The 15,343-nt window shown below is 38.1% G+C and overlaps 1 long non-coding RNA gene across 10 annotated transcripts in view; it reads left to right on the forward strand.

The window, feature by feature from the left end:
* The window catches only part of LOC126636429 (uncharacterized), an 88,182-nt gene that overhangs the window by 9,143 nt on the left and 63,696 nt on the right, over window positions 1-15,343 (forward strand). For all 10 annotated transcript variants that reach the window (XR_007627981.1, XR_007627976.1, XR_007627977.1 and 7 more), the window contains one exon: window positions 9,304-9,491. This is a non-coding gene — a long non-coding RNA (uncharacterized LOC126636429). The remainder of the gene's footprint in view (window positions 1-9,303; window positions 9,492-15,343) is intronic.

Genomic DNA, 15,343 nt, shown 5'->3' on the forward strand with positions numbered 1-15,343 from the left:
ATTTGCCAACATCCTTTAAGAGTACAGTCAAAAAAATCTTTGTTAGTTTTTAAAGATCATATTCAAAAATTTTGCTGGTATTTGCACAGAAAACTTGGTCAGTGAATCACAGATAGCTGTGTTTGCATGTGCTTTGAAGGGGTAGAAAGGGAGTGGATGTAAATGTATGGTAGATGAAGGAGAGGAATTCAAAGAACCCAGCAGCAGTTCAGCCTCATCCCTGACATGCTGCTATCACCTACTCACTATTCAACATGTTTTTATTAAATCTATCCCTAAAGTACATGTACAAGTGTATATATTTCAGAAAATCAAATTAATTTAAAAGTATTTGTCATAAAAGTCAGATGGAGCTAATACAAGAAATAAAGTAGAAGTGTATTTGTATTTTTATTTGTATTGTAACTATATTTAAAAGTAAATGAAACTAACCCATTTCCCTTAATAATTTCCTACTCAATAATATAGTGTGAGTATCAATGCATATAGACTCAATGGGTGACTTAAGGCTTGTGTAAATGGGTACTTTCCAGTCAGAGCTTTATAATAATTTTCATAATTTAAATATTTCCCCTGACATTTAGTAATTTTAAATGTAGCCTTTAACTGAATTTTTAAATTAGTATGGGTTGTACTTTAATTTCATTATTGATCCTGATAGTTTCTGAGTGATCCTATTATATTAATTCTTCTTTAACACTGTTATTTACTCTTTATTTCGGTAATTTTCTTTGGATATTATTATTTCTTAGTAATTTGCAGCATCTAGCTGATTTTGCTGATACATTAAAGAAACAAAAAGAAAATTAAATTGCTGCCCATTTCAGTCAAACAAAATGCCCTTACAAATTAGTCTGTAGCTAAAAGAAATGTGGAGAAAAAAATTGTGAAAATAACAAAAACAATCCTTTTTATTATGAGAAATCTACAAGCTACACATGGAAACTAAATGCTATAGCTGCAGTTTTGCTACATCTCACAAATGCTGAAATAAATTAATAATGTCTTAAATGTCTTAAATCTTAATGGCTTTTTAAATTCTTTATAAAAGGATCTTGACAGGTTTTACCCAGGGAGCTTTTATATCTAAATTTGGGGCAGTTTCAATGAGTCTGGAAATGCAGTTACAGTTTTAAACCCTTGTGATTCATAATGTGTATTCCTTTCAAAAATAATTTATGTAAAACAACTCCAAATGCTAGATGTCTTTATACAGTAGGGAAAAAAAAAAAAGGCATACTGTAGACAGATAAAAGCTGAATAGCAAAAAAAAAAAAGTAATTTTCTAATTCAAATAATGACTTCATCACTTTATGATGCTGCTTTCAGTAACACACATTACTAGCAATACACTTCGGAGTGAGAAAAATAACAACCTTCTCTTTGACTATGCTATGAAAAGGACTGGGGTGGTTTACATGATGAGGATTCATAAAGACTCGGCCGAAGAAAAAATTATCTCATGGACATTTTGGGACAAATACCGTTTAGTTGCACAGCTTTGCCAACTCAGGCATCAAGTGTCCCCTAAGGATTTGCTCCCCCAAGCTTTTTTCCACTCCATTCAAGCAGTGGCTTTATTTACATTGTTGCCCCTTTGGCCAGCTAGACATTCACTTTCTTATGTCATCTGTGTTTGACATGGAAAATGCAGCTGTTTTGTGCTATAGAGCAGGCAATAACTGCAGTCCAGTGTTGCTGTAGAGTGCAAAATACTGGCTTCTGAGTGATAAGGGTTTAGTGACTCAGAGAGGGTAGTCTGTCTTATCCTTCAAAGTCCAATTGGTGTGCTCCTGCTCAAAGTGTTGGACTGCAGGCCTAGAGGATGCCCAATATGTGTAGCTGATACTGTCTTAATTTACATGATCTTCTAAAGGTAATATACAAGTACCTGTAAAAATATAGCAGTAAAAGAACATCCAGAAGTACATTGCTAGTGTGTTGGCTCCTCCACTTGCATAGAGTTTTGAAGTTTGTTAATGATAATAAAGGTGAAAATTACTCCATCTGTTAGGAGAAATGTTTACTCCTCTGTACTAGGAAGCTTGTATCTCTCTGCAGCTTATTGTCAGTTTTACTTTGTCAGTTTTACATCAAGCAGCAGGAAAAAGAAAGCATAAAAATCAAAATGAGCTGAAAAATACCTTTCAAACTGATTTACGGAATATGTTATATTACTGAAAAAGATCTGCTTCCTTTGATGCTATCCAGCTCACCATACTGTGCATGGTTTATGGGTACAAAAAGCAGGTGATTCTTAGAAAAATGCGTGCTCTTCAAACAATAACAGTTTGAACAGGTTAATTCCAAACCCTCTGAAAGTTAGACTCTGAATATATTGCATTATAGTATTGATAGTAAAAGACAAAAAAAGCAAACAGTCTATGTGATATCTAAATTTTGTGCTTGGTTTTTAGCCTGATACTGCAACAGAAATTGATATAACACAGTTTGCAAAAGAGCTAAGAAAAATGCCCTTGAGAATCAGGTAAGGTCAAAGACCTACACACTTCCAGTCCTGATTTCTGCAGGAGGGCTCCAGCTAGATGCCCAGTTTTCCTGCAACATAACAAATTGCTGTTATTCACAAGGAAGCTGGAGCATACAGAAGAACAACCTTCTGCTCCCTTGTTGCTTCCCTTTTTCCCTGTGGCTTTTGGGACCATGTGGTTTCTCTTTAGAGAAGAAAAAAATACAGCAGAGGGGGAGTCCACGTAGCCATTCTTTCTTTAGGATGAGTCTCCCCTCTTCTCCCTTTCTGTATCCTGCTATCCTTCAAAGTGAAGGAATGGTATCTCTGAAGTCTTTGTCATTTAGCAGCTGGGGGAATTGAATTCATTTTGCTTTGTGTCATAGGCAACCCTTCTCATCACAGCAGCTAAAACCTCCTAATTGTTAGGGTCTGTACCCACCCCACAGTCCCTGAGGAAGGGCAGTCCTTGCCATCGCCAAGACACAATATGACTGTAAGACATTTACCTGAGCTGTCCAGACATAAGTGCACATGCAGGCTGTGATCTGACTCGTGGTATGTGGGATTCAGGCTTTTGTCATGGGGTGGCTGCATCCTGGTTTTGGAGGGAAGGGGGACCCTACAGCCAGAGAGAAGTAAGTCAGTCTGCTCAGTGGACTGGATGCTCAGGGAGAATCACAGCATTAAATGGCCTGAAGACTGGTGTCCCTCTCCCCTGTGCTTTCCATAAAAGCATGTGTAGGTGGGTAATCACTTAACTCTAAATAATCCTGGTGGCTAGGGTGCCTCAACAGGCATCATTTTAGTGCAGAAGGCATTGTTGCTATACTCCAGACCCTGCATAAATACAGTGGCTGCTGATCTGCAGTCTTAAGGGACTGAGAGCAACAGTGAGCCTCACTGTTGAGATTTTTGAGGGAACTTTTAGCTGCTGCTATGTTTAGTGAGATTTGCATAATGGATTGGTCTCATAGTGCATTCTCTAATCTCTGGATCCTAAGTCAAAGCACTGACCTGCCCCGAGTGAAGGGACAAGTTTTGAGGTGTTCCAAGGACACTTGCAGGCAAAACATGTCAGTGCTTACAGGGACTTGGAGGGATTTTCTGGATTGCACTTCAGAGCTGGGTCCCCACATACCATGGAGTTCAGGAGCGTTCAGTTGCCTCCATGTAGAAGTCTAGAGAAATGTAGGAAGCCTTATTGTGTTCTGCTATTCCAGAAAGTTCTTGTATCTGCCTGCCCTATATCATCTACCATCTTCTACTTCCTTTTTACTGCTAAATAGTTAAATATCCATTTAGTACTTCATGCCTGGAAAACTGTAGAAATCTAGATGCTGTGGTCTTTGAAGTCTTACTCTTTTCCACTGCTTTTCATGTAAAACACTCAGTTGTCTTTCACAGCGAACACACAGACTGGAGCCAGAAACAGCAAAAATCCTAAGAAAGATGCAACTAAATTGATTAACATTTTTTGTTCCATGGTGACTTTTATCCTCTCCTTTCTGTTTCATGTATCAAGTCAATCCTACTAAGCAGTTAATATTCAAAAATAGATTTAGTTCTATTGCTATTGATAAAATTAGTTTCACAATTACTGACTTTGGATTTCAAACATTTTCAGGATAAGGCTGTAACATGATGCACTTGTCATAGCAAGGGATTCTCTCCTCTTTTCAGTTTGTTGCATAAATACTAGAAGTATCATCCATGTCCTTTTTTATTGATTTTTTTTTTTTTTAAGAGAACTTATTGTGGAAACTATATATATGGGGGTTACTTGATAGAATCAAATATGATAGATGAATCTCTATTGGAGAAGTTTTATAAGGTCCATTTTTTATAGATTTACACTGTTAGCTGCTAATACAGCATTTCAAGTTTTCATTATGTGCAACTCCTGTCGGTTTGAAAAGCTTATTAAATTAATAAGCAATGTATTCTGGTTGATATTTGAAAAAAAAGAAAAGTCTCGTTTTTGGTTTTTATTGTTTGGTTTTTTGTGAAACATCTCTAGAATCTGAAATGCATTTGGGAGCTTGAGAGGTGCCTGAAATGCAATGGGTATAAGGAGAATTACTGAGTTCTCAGCATTAGTCTTGTCTCAGGTTAGTTTATTATATTTGAAGTTTGGAATTTAAACAATATATTATCATATTTTCATGATTCCCACAGTAGAATAAAAATAAAAAGTACTTAAAAACAAACATATACTTAAATTTTGGCAGATAAGTCCTTCTTAGTTAACACTTCACAGAAATTGCTTGTATGTACTTGACAACAGCATACATTTTTCATAAATCTGATTCTTGTGTTCTCAGAGAAAATATAAGAAAAGAACAGCAAAAAGGAATATGACAAAGATGACATCTTGGCAAACTCACCAAACTTATTATCATCTACAGTAAAAACCTGGAATATCAATCAGGAATATATCTTTGGGTGATTCTGTACTACTCTTTCTTTTGATCTTTGGACTACAGCCAAATGTGACAATTTTTTTCATTTAAATGCGTGAGTAGGGTAGTCCATCTGATCTGCCAACTGAGCCTGGTTTGAGTTCCTGTTACATGTAACACAAGTGATAGAAGTTGTCTGCACCTCAAATGAGCCTTTATGTCTTTCCAATTACCAGAAATACTGGTGCTGGTACCAGTACCAACCTCCCTCTTCTGAATCATAGTGCTCTCTGCTCGTGGTTTGTTTTATGTTATTAAATTCAGGATGTTTTGGTTCCATTTTCGGGGCCTCACGACTGGCTCCACTATGGATGGTCACTTCGATCCTTTTATTGCTGTAACATAAAAGATGTCCCTGTGTGTAATTAGTGCACTAAACATAATTTTGTTTTCCTCTGGTCTTATTTGCAAATAAGATGTTACCCAAATGGCTGTGATGGTACAATGACCTCTGGTATTGTGTTGTTGTCCAATGTGCAGTGCTGCTGCAATTCAAATCATCAGCAGGCACCATGTCCTGGTTAGCCAGGGGGAAAGCTGCTTCTCTCAGTAGTCTGTAGTCTGATTAAACTGACTATTGAAATAACCTAGAATCCAGGGTGTGAGAGTGAGGAACAATTTGTATGTGACTCCTGAGGGAGCCCAGTAGCAGGGACGAATAGGAGAAAAGATGGGCATCCTTATAGGTGCAGGTCTTTCCTGCATGTTGTTTCATGTGCCAGAACACACTGAATGTGATCGTGCTAAGCATGCAAAAGAATCATCATGCAGCAGCCATGAGGAAGGTATCCTTACTTCTCAGTTTAAAGAACTCTTTACATTTGCACCCTCTTCTTTGTAAGGATTTAGGGTGCTTATTTTATGAATATGTTGGCATTTAACAGGTGTAGTATAACCAACATTGTGTACCATGCTTCAGGTGGTCTGAATCTTAAAATGACTATTACACAAATAGTGAATACTACACATCAGAAAACAATATCCGTGTATCTGTTGCATTTGGGTAATATCAGTTTTTGCTGAGTTTATCCTGTCTGTTGCCTAACTTTTTGTAGCACAAAATTTACATGTTATGTAGGCACTTCAAAACATCTGAATTTGTTTTGGTTTTGTTTTATTTAAAAGCTATTTCAGATTGCCCAGACATATTTTTGTCCCATATCACCAGCAGGACTCTTAAGCTCAGAATATATTATAGTTTTCTTGATGTGTTATGTGTTATCTGACATCTGCTTTCTTTGTCATGCCAAATCCTCCAAGCAATATTTTGAAAGACCTGAAAGATACTTTTAGTAAACATCTTCTGGCAATAATGCTTAATTTCATCACTACTCTTAAAAATTTTGTCTGCATGATAATTGCTTCTGAGTTTCCATACGGTCTCTTCATTAGTATTCAGGATATTTTTTTCCTTTTTACTACACACCTCATGTAGCCGATGCCATGAGTTTTAGAAAGATGGTTGTAAAAAGGTAATAATCTCTGTGATTTCCATTCCCTTCAGGCCAGCCTCCTGAACAGAAGAAAAACTAAATTGTTGATGCATGAGAAAACAAATACAGTGCTTTTATGTCTACTGTAGTTTGAGTTTTTCTCTATAGCACTCCCTTTAAAACACTATTGCATAGTTATCCTAATTACATGGTTGGTGTCTGGCCAGCAAAAGAAGAGTTCAACAAAATAAGCTTCAGCAATTCTCTGAAGACTGCATTGGACTTAGGTATTATTTTCTCTAGTTCTGACCTTAACCTAGGACTGAAGGTTGTATGAAGACAAAAATAGACTCAATGCTGTCTACTCCGAATTTCCTGAAGTAATAAATGTTGTGCTAAGTAATAAATGTTTGTGCTAAGACTTCATTTTCTACAGAGCCAGCCTGAATTTCTGTCTAGGACCTCAGTTCTCCCATTCATAAACGAGGTTACTCACTGATTTGGGATCTGTGGATGCTGTATGTGTGTAAAAGTTATCAAGCATCATTGTTCATGTGTTTCTTTCAGGGTTTAAAGGGTACCATCTTCTACCAGCCTTTGCTTGGAAGCACTTAGCTGGGCAAGACTGTGCTTTTCGTGAAGCACAAGAAAAAAGGAGCCGATATTTGCTTTTTGGTAGTTCACTTTCTTCCTGCCAAGGGACTGTATGTATTTGAGGCTCACAGGTGGAGCTCTAAGTCACTGTGGAACAGGATGCTCTGGTGTCTTCCTCACACTAGGGCAGAAGAATACAGACCTCTTGACTGGAGGACCCATTTCAGCCCACTGTGGGCAGTCCTGCATTCAAACCCTCATCCAGCTATACAAGAAAGAACAACTGAGCTCAAACAAGGTGGCAGCATCTGCTGATTAGCTTGTTTGTCTTTTCTTTCATGTCAGCTTCCCAGAAAATCTTGGCTGGCATCAGATGCTGATTATCATTTTAGCATGTCATAGACAGGGAAAAACTTAAAAATTAATATTTGGGATGTAGCTATGTGGTCTTTGGGGCATAAGCAAGAGACTGTCCCTGTGCTTTAGGACAAGAAGAATCTGTACATACATGAAAGGTAGGGGCAAGTGTGAGCTGTTTGCTCTGTCTCTCAGCTGAACACACTAGTGTGTGCTACCATTCAGACTACTCAGAGTATGGGCAAACCCTGCTCTGCTCCAAAAAGAAGCAGAGATTTGCCTTGTAGTCTGAGGGGAAACCAAAAATCTATTCATCTAAATTCAACTTTTGTATTTTTCCTTTCAAGTAGACAACAATTCAGAGAACTCGAGAATCCAGACCGTTCAGTTTTCTTCCAGAATATAATTTTTCACTTCTCTAGATTTCTGTATCCTTTTATCAACAAATAGCCAGGAAGCAGGGGAGAAGACAAAAGCAAAAATTTCAGGAAGAAATGATACTCATGAAAAACATACTGATAAATATAAGCAAAGCTGGACTGCCTCACTTCAAACCAGCTTCTGAGGCAATGGACATAACAAGCCTCTCTCTCTCTCCTCAGGGGAACTGTAGGCTGCAAAGTGAGAATGGGCTGTATGGTTGTGTGTGTGCTGGAATCTGAGGTAGTGAGAAAAGAGAGAGATGCCTTGTTTAATAAACATATGCCAAAAGTGTGAAAGCTGCAGTAATTTGGTTTCTAAGCCCTTCCCACATTTCCAATTCACAAATTGTCTCTTTCATATGGATATAGAGTTGACCTTGCAGGCTATTAGGCTTCAAGTGAACAGGGTCACTCAGGGCCCAAGCCACCACTCAACCTCCCCCACACATACCCCAGTTATATCTTTTTACTATCTCTGCTGGACACCGCACCTTTCTGTAATTATAAATGTCTGCTTTCTGTCACTTCAAAGGTTTCCCAGCACTGGGAGTCCTTCTTCAAAGACTTTACATCGCTGAAGAACCTCTGTCATTGACAGGAGGTCCGTCTTTGAAGTTTTTCATGCCATTTATTGATTTCCCCTTTTTAGGATGTTCATATTAGAAAATATTTCACTGTGTTTGAAAGTCTGTATATTTTTATGTTGTTGAGGGGCTACCTCTTTGAAGAAACAACACCGTTGCAGCAGTGCCTCCATACGAAGAAATGCGATAATGTATCTGCTGCATGCTTTATGTCCCTTCAAGCTTTCATTTTAAGTAACTTCCTGTCTTTGTTTCTTTTCTAATTGTATATACTATTTTAAGTACTTAAGTCAGTGGGAAATTATATTACCTGTGTGATTAGGCCTAATCTGATGGTCTTATACGTGTGCTTTAAACTTTTCGTATGCTTAATCTCCTATTGAATTAGAGATGAAAAAAAGTGAAAATTATAACTTTGGCTTGAGCAAAGGAAATCAGTTTATGCATATTTAGAGTGACAGCTGTTTGGAAGTATTGTACTATTGTTCCCATAAGTCTGAATTTTGTTAAGTTTATAGATAAAGGTATAAAATTCTACAGTTTGAAATGGGAGGATGCCTTAGTTATGTTCAGGTAACCATTGTTAACTCTTTGCTAAATTGTTGAAAGGATTAGTGTGAACGCACACTGTAAGCTTCAGTGTAAACTTATCCACTAAGCATAAACTGCTTGGAGAGTGATGCGAGCAGTCTGAGCATTGGTAAGTTCATGGAAGCTGCTCAGAGAATTCAACTGAGGTGAATAATGAACACCTGATGGGTGGAAAGGTCTTCAATCCTTCAGTTATTTCTGAAGCACTCTCTGACTTTTTTCTAATGGGCAATTTTGATAGCTCACATTTTTGGATACACAAGTCACATTAATTTTTCAGAAGTATCTGATCATTGAGGCTTTTTATTTTTTTTGGTGGGAGGGGTGGAGGGGGGTTTGTTGTTTATTCCTTTCTTGAGGCTTAACTTGAACCCCTTTATTTATTTCAAGGGTGCAGGCTTTTTTTGTATATACCAAGGGGACTTTTGTCTTTGAAAATGAAGGAAGTTTGGACATTTCAAAGGAGAAATGCCTTAAACCAGCTGCCACTTTGCTCACTTCAACCTTTGACACTATGAAGAGTTTCAAGGACTTGTCTTCTGAAAGTGTTTACCTTGTGAGGTGGCTTCCTGGGTACGGTAAGTTCACATTGCTCATATATTCTTAAGGGGAAACTTTTGACCTTGGATTACTTCAAAGACCTGCCGGATTCTCTCTCTCTCCCCCACTCCCGCCCCCCCTATTTTGTCAGCTCTCTTGTCTTTGCACATAGGTTAATGCTGGCCTTTTGTTCTTCAGGATCAAAAGCTAGTATTGCCTTATTCTTTGTATGCCATAAAATACCATCATCTGGTCTGATCCATTGAAAAATACTGAAAATAAATGACTGAATAGAACATTCTTGAAGAGCCATAGTGTGTTTTAGAACAGAAAAGTGCTTTCCCCTAATGATAAGGTTGACTTGAGGCAGGTTTAAAGGCTATCTTCCACTGTGTCACCCGGCAAGATTGCAGTGGTTCATTGTGCCTCAGAGATGTGCTGTTAGCTTGGAGCCGATTGCTGTGTGCACAAGAGATCTCACAATTCTGTGCTCATCACACACTTGTGGATGGGCCCTGCATCACATATAGTGTGAATCTTTTGTAGTGAGGAAGCATCAGATTTGTCATGGCTGTGGGTTATATGCAGAGAACACACTAGAAGTGTGTTGCTCGGGTTAGACTCGGGTTAGATAATATATGTTTAGCAGGACCTTCTTGCCTACCCCACGTTCTGTATTCCTGTGCAGTAGATGCAAGCAGGGCAGAGCAGGCATTGCCCTTGGCCATAGACTTCTGTCCATGCTTCCAGGAAACTGCAGGCTCAGCTGGGCTGTGTGACACAGGAACTGCTGGGTGAATGACTGAAGTTGCAGATTTACCCAAAACTCATTGCAGTTCCAGAAGTTATCCTGATTTCCAGCTCTACCTCTCTAAGATAACAGACTGACTTCTTTTGTAGCCATCTGGAGCTGACTTCTGTTGTTCTTATATCAGGTTGAGCTGATGCTGTGGCAGACAGGCAAATGGTAACTTCTCCTCTCCTTGTACATATTTGATATGTTCCAGCTGAGACTTCCCCAACTACATTTTCTGAATATCATCTAAAATAGTTTACCAGTTTATGGAATTGTTACTGCTTTACTACTGCTCTTACTAATTAAAGTTATCCATAATATTTGGTAAGACCTTTACTCCTTTAGCGTCGCCATCTGGATCTAAAAGGACTCTTCCTTCTTCAGGTAATTTTTGGGGCCTGTGTAGTGCACAAGTGCTTGGTACTGTTGTATAAAAAAATGACCAACCTTTTTGTGGCATCAATCTTTTTATAAGCTTTGATGACACTAGCTTTTAACAAAGAAGGAAATTTATGTAAATGAGATTCATATATTTTTCCTTCTATTGAGTTGTCATTGACATTTCTTGAATATTAAGTAAAGAGGAAGAAAAAAAGTTTTGGGTATATTATTTATCCCATATGTTTACAGTTTGCATGGAATAATTACATAAAGGATGGCTGCTTGTAGTGCTCTTCTCTGTGCATCATTAATGTGATAACTCTTGTCACTAGATTTAAACTGTAGCATTGTAAGACAAACATCCCCCTTTAGCTGCTTCCATTATACTGCATACTATTATAAAATGAAAGGGGAATGTTGTACGTTATCTCTTTATATATTATAAAAATAATGAAGAGGATAATTATCAAGGCTGTAGTGCAATTTCATGGCATTGCTGTCAGTTACAAACTGCTTGAGCTGCATTCCTTTGGTATAAAATGTCAAGAAAACCCCATGATTGAAATATAGTCATCTAATTAATTTCCCTCTGTTATTACTTTCATGGGCTGTGTCTGTGCAGAGCACTCGCTGATGATTAATAAAAAGAGAATGAAATATAGACAGTCCAGTTTTAGCTTTTAAGTTCTGAGTATCTTTCCAGCCCAAACCTTCATTATGTTGATAAACTCAAATTAACAGACTTTATTAAAAAAAAAAAAAAAAAGCTGAAACTTTGTCTGGCATTCTGTGAAGAGCCTTTGCTGAGTGTCTCTTTTATCATCTCTCTCTTCACTGGTTCAATTCAACGCTGTGTTTGTATTTGAAACCTTATGAGTCTTACCAGTTTCTTGATTTGAACTGTTTCTGCGACAACCATAGGGCACCATGGTCTCTGAAGCCTTCTTCCCCTGATGGCCTTAACATTTGTTAGCCTTTTATAATCCCAGAGATGTTACTGGGCCTATATTTATATCAATAGGAACAGTACTGTTTGTGTGAATGCCAGCCACCTTCTTGATTCTTACTCACTGAAATGGTGTTAGGAAAAATGCAGAGAGAGAGCTCCATCCAGATTTATCACCTTATTTTGCTTTTAACATTCAAAACCAGACTGTTTAGATGCTGTCAGTGACGGATAGCTAGCTCCAGCCTGAAGGTGAGCACTGAAGGTGAGCACTAGCTTCTACTTAAATATCTTGCTACTAAGAAATTCCAGTGCAGTCTGTGCAAATTTGTGCAAACAACTGAGAACATGCACACTATAAAAGTAGAAGCTAACAGGCAGGCTGCAGTTTTTATTTGAAGGGAAAAAATGTGAGGGTAAACCCTCATGTTTCAAAACCGATGGCAACCTTCCCCGTTTTACCCTTGTCCAGACGTTCTTACTAAACTTCTTGCCATTTTGCATTTCTTGTTTTTAAGAGAAATCATATTTTTTCAAAATCTCTGTGAAAGTTCATTAGCATTGATCAGTTCTGCTTTCCACACATGACACTGCCTCCTACAGACTAAGCTAGAAGTACCAAATATAATTATGGCAGACCATAAATAATGAATATACCTATCAAGACTTTGCAGGATTGCTTGTGTCGTGAACGTAAAACATTCTGAGAATGGGAGAGGCAATTGCTTGGTGTTGGCTGTTTAATTGTCTGATTTATAGAGAGGGAGCTGAATCTGTGCTTGGGCCATGCAGGATATTTACTTAATTCTGGAGGTCTGTTCTAGGGTGGTTTTAAGTCGTGTGGGGTAGACATTTGTGCAAAGAAATCAAATGCTGAGGTTTTTTCCTCTGCTGCTGTTGCTGCTGTGCAGCAAATCCTCTGAGTTCTTCTGAAATCACTGAAATAGCCAGCTGTGTACCTAGAATGGTTGGCAGCATGGAAGGGAGCTGCAGCCAGGTATTCCTGGTACGTTTGGCAGCTCAAATGAGGAATGTGTTAATATCTTTTTCCAGGGCTCAGTGTTGCATTTAAGCGGAACCCTGCACTGGAGGGAGCCGATCCCTTCAGTCATATTGCCTCAAGGAATCATGTCTCAAAATGCAGAAGCCCTACTAGGTGTCCTGGCAGCCCAAAGTAGTTGTCACTTTGCTGCTCCCCTTCAGGGGAAGAGAAATCTTTCTGTCAGTGTAGTCAGCCAGTTTTGGTAGCCAAAACATGGGGTGAATTTCAGCTAAGGTCCTGCTTTTCCGTCTCCTCCTCTGTCCTGCATTTGTGTACCACAGTAGAAGGACATAACAATGGATACTGTTCCCTTCCTGTTCTTTGATGATATTAAAGCTGTGGGACATCTGGATGTCAGCTGGTCTTCAATTTGGAGCGTGCAAAGAATAGTGAAAAAACTATTAGATATTGGAAGAACATAATTTTACAAGGTCATTGTCTTGCTAGGTCTGTAAATGAAAATGGAAATGCATAAGTATCCATGTTATTTCCTTTTTGTTTCACATGTGGTCCACTTAGTCCAGTGACTGGGAGGAACCAGAAGCATCTGTTTCAGAGGAAAGGAAAATAACCCTATCATCAATAATTAGAGAATAAACTGACCTCAGAGGACATTTTTCTCTGATGTTTGGGAGACAGAACTGAGATTCCTGTATGAAGCTTGTATCTTTCTCAAACTTATTATCACAGTCCAGATGTATTTTCATGTTGCATCTGCTATGTTCAACAAATGTTTCAAAATACATTATGAGAGGATGACTTGAACTACCTGATTTTCTAAAGGCCAAATGTTTGTCTTGGTTAAACTAGTGGATGCCAGGAGTCAGGCTATTGCAGTTGCTTGAGTTACTGTGTTTGAAGATGTTACTTACACTTGAGTGGTGTGAAAAAAAAATTAAAAAGCCCCTCATTGCAATAGTGAAAATTAAAGCTCTTTTAAATCTCAGACAGGGAGCTGGGTTTTGGTAAGAAACTCACAAAGAAAAGGAGTCCAGCTTGTAAATAGAGATTACATTAGGGTCTGTTTTGAAAGTGCATTTGGAAATTCACTGTATAGGCCATCATAAAACAAATCTCCAAATCAGTGAGGTTATAGGGAATGATTCCCTAATCTGAGCGTGGTATGATGTTTGTAAATGACTGTTTTGTGTATTGTGCTTTGCCAAGCTCATTTTGTATGATCTTCAGTGTTACAGGCTTGGAATGCTTGGTCATTATTTTTATCTCAGGGAGTCTGTGGATTTTATGATCTGCATTCCCCTTATGAACTATCCAAGTCTAATTTCTTTGCTTACCTTCAACTGAGGCATTTCATAGTTATACAAATATGTGTTTATCTCTTTCCCTGCTTGAGGCTGTTCTAAACTGCCAGGATCTCATGGAGGGCTAATTTCAGTGATGTGAATGCATCTGCAAAGGCGGCAAGGGATAGAACAGAGAAAGCATTCTGTAATACTTTTGGGAGTGAAGGGAAAACCAGTGAAGAACAGGGACAAGAATGTCAGGAAAGCCAAAGATGTCATCTACCTCTGACAAATTCAGCATAAATTTCTATACAGAGTCCATGTTGTCCTGGCATGAAAAGTTGGTTATTTGCAGGACTTGCTCTGTGTATGTAATTTATAACAAAAGTCACTGCCTAAAGAAGCTCTCCTGGATCTATTTCACTTTCTCCTGATCTCGGCTTACACAGTGATTCTCTTTGTGGATATCTTTTTCAGTTGTCCATTTCATTAATTCTATTTTCCCTTTTCCCAGAAATTGGGTGCTTTTTCTTTCAGATACCATTAAATGTCTTTCCTTGAGAATGTTGGCTGCTTTCAGTGTGCTGTTGGATCTGATAGCCGATACCCTAGTTCACCATCTGGCACTTGATTTTTCCTGCCCTTGTGTTCATGAAAGAATAGTTTGTCAAAAAATGAAAATAAAAAAGAAAGAATTTGATGTATTATGGATAGCTTTTCTGGAATCTCCATGTGAGCAACTGGCGAGACAATTGATCTGGTTTTGTTTATATTGCTTTGGAACAATCTCTCAATATCATTTAGCTCTCTTACTAATTATTTAGGATCAGTTTAGACAAGTAAATAATCCCTTTGACCTCAGTGATACAATTAAAATAGGTGTGTAATATTTGGCTTTAGATTACTGGGTACTCAAACGGGTAAGCAGTAGCAGGTAGGAGCAGATTTTCTCTCTTTTCCATGCATACATACATGGAGAGTTTAACAACAATGACAACAACAATTAAATAGAAAAAGTAAATAATGCTGTGGCTTCCTTTTGATGCACCAGAAGTGTCCAGTAGAGTTATTTATAGTGCAAAACCAAGTCGATGCTTCTCTTCCCTCTGGAACCTTTGTAATACAAAGTAGTGTACTTTGTATTTTTGTCTTTGCTCTTTGGGATGCAATAGTCCGTAAACCAGCTATAACTTGCAGTTTCTGTGAACTAAATTAAAGAAGTAATTTAAAACACTGAGGCAAAGTTTGAGTACTAAGGTCAGTATAGGTATGAGGAAGAAAGTATCATCATATAGCTTTCATTTTGAAATTTATGTTGTGTTGAAAAAGAAATGAGAATGATGCAGTACTTAAGCAATAGGATGTTGATATTACCCAAACATGTGAATTTTCAGCATGCCTTCATACAGTGATGAAGCCCATATCCAGAGCCTGTATTCACACTTGGATGATTATGACAATCAGACCAAGAAATGTGATAT

The sequence above is a fragment of the Myiozetetes cayanensis genome, unplaced genomic scaffold, assembly GCF_022539395.1.
Source record: "Myiozetetes cayanensis isolate MyiCay16 unplaced genomic scaffold, myiCay2020 scf13, whole genome shotgun sequence".
Classification (NCBI taxonomy): domain Eukaryota; kingdom Metazoa; phylum Chordata; class Aves; order Passeriformes; family Tyrannidae; genus Myiozetetes; species Myiozetetes cayanensis.